Here is an 8,688-nt window from a genome sequence, read left to right on the forward strand (position 1 = left end):
TGTTAGGACTATAGCTAGGAGAGTCCTAATTGAGAGGGGCATTCATGTAGGAGGTGTTTTCTTAGAGAAGAATTAGGAGTTGTAAGGGAATATAAGTCTTGACTAGGAGTCATATTAGGAGTTAGTTAGAAGTAAGAGTCTTAAGTAGGAGTCCTATTAGGAGTTAGGGTTTAGAAGCCCTATAAATAGCCATGTATTCCTTCTCTTTTGATAAGCAATAGATGAATCTTTTTTGCAGCCTTTGAGCAGCAACTTGGAGGGAGGAACCCCTATAGAGTTCCAAGGAGGCCGATCCCCTAAAGAGATCAACCCCAAGTTTAGAATCTGCAAGGGTTCTAACACAAACTTCTCACCTACTGGCAACCAAACATAACTTGTTACAATGTAAGAAAGAAGAGGAGTGAATGAATTTGTTACGATGATCACAGGTATCTTTGTTATTATTACGTTCTAACATAAATTTTTTAATTAGCCAAAATTCACCGATTACAAAAAAAGAAAATTCTCTAGAGGTTCCAAAGCTCCACTCCGACAAGACTCCTGCACATGAAGAGAACCCATTTAAAGCACGCAAAAATGTGAGTTCATGCTTTGGAAGCTAAAGATGGTAATTTTTCATACAAATTGGTATATCATGCTTTGGTATAGCATTATTGGAATCACCAATCAAAAACGGATCTATGATATGTCATCCATCTTGACTCTCCTTGCTACTATAAACATGTGAATCATCACAGACAAATGCAATATGAGAATAATGTTTTAATCTGCAACTCAGTAAAGTTAACTAAATGGTGATGTGTTTGATCATTATGTTCTTCGAAGATGCATTCTTCCTGCTTTCTGTGCTATGCAATTGAAGTTCCCAAATATTCTTAATTAGATGTTCTTGACTTTTTATGCTCTTAATAGTTGACCCTAAACCCATAATAGAAAACATGATTGGACTTCATCCATAAGTGGCAGATCTTTCCATGGTTTTATTCACATTTTGTATATTCAATTATATTCTCACAAGTTGTAAACTACCAAGAAATCGATATGTAAACACTTCACACATGCAACAGTACATGTTGCACCTCCATTCAGTAGAATGACATGAAATGAGACTTTGCTTGAGTTTTTGTTAGGCTTTGATTTCCTTTTAGTTCATTTAAACTAAACACACATATTGCTCCTTCCAAAGACAAATATGTTAGAAATATTATCAAGGGATATAGAACTTTACTGGATTAGAAAATCTACAGGAGCTCTAAAACAGGTGCGGAAGCTCCCCCACCGCCATTGCAGACTCCAGAAACTCCAATTTTACCATTTCTTTGTCTCAATACCTATCAAAAGTTAAGAAGATAAGCTTATGAAAGTTAAACAAATATTCAAAATATCATAAAAAAATAAACCTCAACGTTAATAATTGTTCAACCATTAACATTTGACACTCATCTTGAGATACATGAAAACAAGCAATTACTAGCATTTAGGCAGGCCACAGATTGAATATCTAACTCAAATGAAGAAAAAATAGCTGTGCCAATGTTTGATCCATACCCCTAGCAAGGTGACCAGTATGCGAGCTCCACTGCAACCTAGAGGGTGTCCAAGGAGGCAGCCCCACCATGAACATTAACTTTATCCTAGGAAGAACAAACGCAAACAGGGTAGGTCATATAGCAAAGTGACAATGGAACATGATTAAGTGACACAGATGCTGTAAAAGAAGACAAAGGCAAAGTTACAATAGTTGAATTCATAAGAATGAAAATAAAATTTTCAAGACTTACAGAAGGGAGTGAAAGAAGCTTCTGATTTGCTAGGGCAACAACCTGCAAAAGAGAGACAGACGTAAATCTGCTTGCATAAGGTAACCAAGAGGATAAAGTTAGATTCAGCAGAAGTATGAAAAACTGCAGCCACAGATACATACAGAGAAAGCTTCATTTATTTCGTAATAATCTACTTGAGAAGCCTCCAAGCCAGTATTTGAAAGAGCTTTTCGAATGGCAAGTGCAGGTGTCGTTGTGAATAACAAAGGAGTCTGTATCAGAAAACTCAACTCAGCATCTATATCCGTCAGATAATTTATGTATTGAAAGCAACAAAAATTATGTATCATGCATAAACATGATGAGAGTCTTCATAGAACATACATGAGCAGCATCAGCATAGCCTCTGATCTTTGCAATCACTTGCAATCCCAATTGTAGAGCCTTCTTTCCACTTATAAGACTAGAGCGGCAGCACTATCACTGAATTTTTTTAAAAATTACAAAGATAAGACATCAGATGGTTCAAAATACAAGTTCAAAGATACATTTCAGGTGGTTAAGGACAATGTCATCACTAATGGTGAAGACATGAAAGTAAAGAATTCTAATTAAAAAAAATGTGACTGACATGGCTATCGACAAGCTGACTGTGGTTGGAGCTTAGAAGGATGGGAAAGGAACTCATAATCATTTTTACTGAAGCTTTAGAGTGAGCAAAGGGATAAAATAATAATTTACAACACATAAAATGACAGTCTACAGTGAATCAAAATACTTATAATTTCATTGGTACACTGAACCAAAATACTTTTTTTTTTTTGTAAGTAAAAGTAAATTGATTATGTGTAAAGTTTCTACAAATAGCTTTATCTATACAAGTCATAGACAAAGCCAAGTAACTCATAGAGTACGAATGCGATAGTTATGACTACACATGCTATAGACTATAACTACTTGTGGATACATTATTTGACATCATTTCCAAGATCTTTAGCTAATAGCAAAATTAAATTTGATAAAGATATCTTTTTCTCTTCGGGTGAAGTGCTCGGTTTTGAGATCATGCTCCATACAGGATCTTGAGTCTCTAATAATCTCTTTCAATAGCTGAGCATTGTTTATGTATTGACCTTCAAAGATTCTATTACATTTCTCCTTCCACATCCACCAAATAGCGCATCTGAAAGTAACCTTTGAAAGTAACCTTTTAATATTATTAGTAGTTTTTTTTTGTGTCACTGAACCAAAATACTCATGTCAAGGTATACTGATCTTTAGCAGTCAAAAAGCAGAAGTATGTTGATTGTGTTTTGATCTATGTCATCAAACCTAAATTTCCTTGACACTTTAACTCTTGGAGTAACATTATCAAATGACAAGCAAGCATAAGACACACTTCAGATTTCAGCTTTCACAGACCATGTAATGGAGGGTATATGTACCAAGTTTTTTTACACCAATTAAACTTTAATAATTATGCTTCAAAAATTATTCCACCTTCCTCTCCAATAGTTGTATACACATGGAATTGAGATCAGAAGCACAATGATGGAACAAAGAGAACTTCTACAAATAAATTCACACAAATTTCCACAAGAAAGTGAGGGAGAATTCATGAGGAAGCACAGTAAAACGAAAACAATTCAAGTTATCAATATCAAGGACTTACAAAAATATAATCGCATGACAAAAATTTGATCATCAACTGCATTGTGTGCTTTAGGCTATGTTTACATTCCTTTTGAATTCTTATCCCCAAGAATGCTATAGAGTCGGCGTTAAAGGGGGAGAGGTAAATGAATGCAGTGGTAAAAACATCGATGGAGAGCTAATAAGAGATTATTGGATAGAGATCCACTAGTCTAAAAAGCTTGAGTTATTGGATAGAGATCCAATACCCAATAGGGTATGATCCATTAGGGTTAAGTTGACAAGAGACCTCTATAAATAGGAGGGAACTAATGATTCATAGGCTAGAGCCTTTTTGGGTTGCCTCTCCTATTTGCTTCCCCTTCTCCTCCTCCTCATATAGCTGTTAGGAAATTTAGGGGGGCAACATCACATACACAATGGAAGAACATTAAAATCAAAATCCCCCGATTCCCAAATATGTGTTCATTATTGTGCAAAGATTGGTGTACAAAATCCGCGAAATAGAAAACTGCGTATATCAAAGAATGTATTACCTAAAAAGATCGTATATCCCTGAATCCCTACAAATCTCTAGTAGAGGATGAAGGAAGTCAAGCGCCCTCCTCTCTAACGGTGAGCCACATAGTAGGATCGCGACAATACTCCTCAAAACTCCAAGCCTACTATTATCTAAGGAGGAGAAAGGGAGGAGAATAAAAGAGGTAACCCAAAAAAGCTCTAGCCTATGAACCATTAGTTCCCTCCTATTTATAGAGGTCCCCTATCAACTTAACCATAATGGATTTCCATCTAACTACCCAAGCCTCTTAGATTAATATATTTCTATCCAATAATCTCCCATTGGCTCTTATTATATCTCATCCATAGGATCCAATAATTCAGGGGCTTATTAGATATCCAATTAGATAGGGGTTCCAACGGATATCTCATATCCAAACCTTTACTCATCGCAATGCCTACCATATGTGTATGACCCTCTAGGCCCAATATCGAACCGGTCATGAGTCATACTTGTCAGAACTCCTTTTGGCTCAATGAATTATTATCTCCATAATAATTCACTCGACTCATTGACTACGGACATACTAGGCCACTACGCCACAGTCCCCAAACGATACGGGAGAATCCAATCCATTGGACCTATCTGTCCCCAATTACCGTGTACCTATAGTCCCTCATCCATCTAATATCCCAGAGACCTTATATTGGGCATAGTGCTGTTAGACCCATATGGTTTTAATCGAGTCTTGCTCTAATCAAATTCTCCTGGAGAACTCTTTCTCTCTCAATTCGAATGACCCTAGCTTGAGATTTGTCTAAGCAAGAACACGTGAGATATTCCTCTCATGATACCAAGAGTGGATGATCCTCTATCGACAGTCAATAATCCTCGTAAAGTTGGCTACCACTCCCGATGAACGGCTATGCTTGATTTGGAACCTCCAGACCTATAGGTATAGTATCAAAGAATGGAGTACTCATACAGGATATCCTTGATGTCTCAAGTCTAAGGATTAGATACACTATTAAGACTACAAAATCGCTATATGAAAATAAGACATCATCAACCATCTTGTATTCCATAAGCGGATCAATCAGTAAACTCATTTTCCAAATAGCACCCGTACTCCCTAGCATCCCCACATGAGCAGCTTGTTGAATCTCAGATTTTGATGATGAAATCAATTGATGGGTTAATTGATCTAATCCATAATATTAAGTTAAGTGTGCAGGATTAACTATGATAGCTTGAAGATATAAAGTAAGTCTACCGGAGTCAAGTTCGATGGGTGTTCGAGAGTTCACCAAGAGTCCGAAGATTCGTCGGAAGTGCTGCCGGAACCAACCGAGAAGAAATCGGGGACTTGCCGAAGTTTTTGGAAGTCTGCTAGAGAGATCGTCGGAGGTTTACGGAGATCACTGAGAAGGTTCGGTTACTTGCCAAAGACTCGCTGAACTCGCCACAAGATCAGGAGCCTGTTGGGAGTCCACTGGAAGAAATCCGAGAGTGTATCGGAAGTTCGCCGAAAAGCTCATTGGAAGGAAACTCGACGTTACCGGTTAAAAACTTGCTTAGGACTATGTCTTAATTTCATAGTTTGTATATAATTATGGTTAGGATTAAGGGTTAATCGTATAACCTAGTTAGGAGCTAATTGGGCCCAAGTTTGGACTAGTTTGGGCCAAGTTTAGAGCCCAACCAATGAGCTGAAATAGTCTAGGCGGTAGCATTGCCTAGAACCCGAAGGATCGGGCGGTGGTACCACCGAACTAGGCGGTGGCACCATCCAGCACCCGAAAGATCGGGCAGTGGCACCACCACCGACAGGCGGTGGCACCGCCAGTAAACTGTCAATATGACATTGATAGGCGGTGGCACCGCCAGCTCCAGGAATCTAAGAGGATTTCAAAATTTGGAGCCCAATTTGAATCCTCTTGGGGTCTATAAATACCCCTTAATTCTCAGTAGAGAATACAACCTTTGAGAAGTTAGAGATTGAGATAAAGCCTTAGCAAAGTCTTTAGCAAGTTTTGTTTTCAATAGCTTAAGTGTTCACCTCCCTCTTTCTCTTTAAAAATCTGTAAGAGTATGAACCACTTGTAAAAGGTTGTAAGAGGGATATTTGTCCTTCCTCTTCAAAGTGATTTGCTAGTGGAAGTTGGGAGCCTCATCGAAGAAGGCTTCGCAAGTGGATGTGGGTCATTTGACCGTACCACTTTAAATTGGTGTGTTCCTTGAATGTGTGAGTGTTTACCTTTCTGAAACTGTTATTTACATAGCAGCAAGCTTTTGGTTTTCATCTCCTTACTTTACTCGAGCTACTTTTATCAAGTAATTCTTTGTCGAATCGAAATCTCTATGTATTTACGAAATCATTTTCAAACTTACAAGTTTTAATCTGCTGCACTAATTCACCCCTCCCCCCTTTTAGTGCCGCTCCGATCCTAACACAGCTATTATACTAGCTGCATCCATCATATGGATGGGTATACAACATACTAGTCTGTCCGGTTATCACGAAGTTCCTATTGAGTAAACTATGACCGGGATTATTTAGGATATGTGTTTAAAGGTGAATCGGTCTCATTATTGTGATCTCATCATGATTTGATTACCATTGCACAGACCTATTGACGTTACAATATATTCAAACAATAGTCAATATAAAGTGATAAATGTTATGAATGAGTCGGCACTAAGAGGAGGGGGGTGAATTAGTATAGCGGTGAAAACATCGATGGAGAGCCAATGAGAGATTATTAGATAGAGATCCACTAATCTAATAGCTTAGGTTGTTGGATGGAGATCCAATACCCAATAGGGCATGATCCATTAGGGTTAAGTTGATAAGAGACCTCTATAAATAGGAGGGAACCAATGATTCATAGACTAGAGTCTTTTTGGTTTACCTCTCCTATTCTCTTCCCCTTCTCCTCCTCAGATAGCTGTTGGGAAATTTAGGGGGGCAACATCATATGCATAGCAGAAGAACATAAAAATCAAAATTCCTCAATTCCCATATATATGTTCGTTGTTGTGCGAAGATTGGTGTACAAAATCCACGAAATAGAAAACTACGTATATTAAAGAATGTGTTACCTAGGGAGATCGTATATCCCTGAATCCTTACAGATCTCTTTGAGAGTGATAGGACCCTAGCAGGGTTGGGTCCTACTCAACTCAGAAGCAACTAATAAAACCTTGTGAGATTGTAAAAAACCCCACCTAGTTGCCTCTTTCATATAAAGAAGAGTAGCTAGGGTTTGTATTTGGGCCTTTGGGCTTCCTAGTAGCTGCCCCATTTTAGATTTATATTTGGGCCTTTAGGCTTCCTAGCCGCCACCCCCTTTTACTGAGCTGGTTGGTTAGGGTTGAGGGCAAAAGGGAAAACTTACTTAGGAAGCAGTCCCTAGGGCTAGGGTTTGGAGCCCTATATAAGCATGTAGCCTCCATCTCTTTGAGAATAAGATCTATCTACAATTGTAGTTATTTGGCCGACTTCTAGGAGGGAGGAACCCCTATAGCATTCCAAGGGTTAATCCCCCTCAAAGATCAATCTACATAGAATTCCTCTAGGGTTCTATCATCTAGTATTAAAGTAATGATCTTACTGCTTTTGCTGCCACCCCTATCACCTACCACCAGCTAAGCAATTCTCATAATTGCTCTTGATGTCACCATCTCCACTGTCATCTTCTGCCGTAGATCAAATCAATCTATTGTCGTCACCTCCAATTGCATCAGAGATCTGGTATTCTCCTATCACCAATACCTTTTGCTACTGTAATTTTTTATTCAAAATACTAAGAAGAAGTCTTTTTATCTATCATGTACTGCGAATTCTTTTCGACGCAAAAGTTATCATCTTTGCGAACAAATGATTGCTGTAGAAAATTTCAGCCGTATATTGTTGCCTTTAACCAATCTATTTTTTTTTGGTAAGCAAAAGTAAATTGATTATGTGTAAAGTTTCTACAGATAGCTTTATCTATACAAGTCATAGACAAAGCCAAGTAAGTAACTCATAGTTATGACTACATATGCTGTAGACTATAACTCCCAATTATAATCAAAATAGAAAAAGTTTATCCAGATATATCAAAACTACCTGTGGGTACATAATTTGGCATCATTCCCAAGATCTTTAGCTAATAGCAAAATTAAATTTGATAAAAATATCTTTTTCTCTTTGGGTAAAGTGCTTCATTTTGAGATCTTGCTCCATAGAGGATCTTGAGTCTCTAATAATCTCTTTCAATAGCTGAGCATTGTTTGTGTGTTGGCATTCAAATATTCTGTTACATCTCTCCTTCCACATCCACCAAATAGCGCATCTGAAAGTAACCTTTGCCAGTTGTGTGAGAGGCCCTTTTCTTGAGAAACATTGCATGAGGTCGCCTAGTTCTTGGTGCAAGTTTGGTTGCGACAGTCTATTGAGTTCAAATCGCTGGATAATCTCCTTCCATATCCATTTTGTATAATCACAAGCAAAATAGAGGTGGTCAACAGTTTCTTCTTGTTGCATACAAAGGGAGCATCGGTTAACATGATAGATACCTCTTCTTTTCATATTGTCTATTGTAGGTAATTTATTGAGAAGGGCCTACCATGTATATAAGGAATGTCTTTGTGATCCTGGTCGATCCCATGTCCAACTGCTTGGGACCCACTTGTGACTTCTTTGCCTAATTTGATTCCATGCGGATGTGGCACTAAATTTGCCATTGTCATGAGGCCAAATAAGTATATCTGAAGAGTTGTTCCTGA

At 38.0% G+C, this 8,688-nt stretch overlaps 1 pseudogene; it reads right to left on the bottom strand.

Annotated features, from left to right (window-relative positions):
* Nucleotides 1-506: 506 nt before the first annotated feature.
* Nucleotides 507-4,598, bottom strand: LOC135679686 (acetyl-CoA acetyltransferase 1-like; annotated as a pseudogene).
* Between the last annotated feature and the right edge of the window lie 4,090 nt (nt 4,599-8,688).

Source organism: Musa acuminata, chromosome BXJ1-7 (assembly GCF_036884655.1).
Source record: "Musa acuminata AAA Group cultivar baxijiao chromosome BXJ1-7, Cavendish_Baxijiao_AAA, whole genome shotgun sequence".
Classification (NCBI taxonomy): domain Eukaryota; kingdom Viridiplantae; phylum Streptophyta; class Magnoliopsida; order Zingiberales; family Musaceae; genus Musa; species Musa acuminata.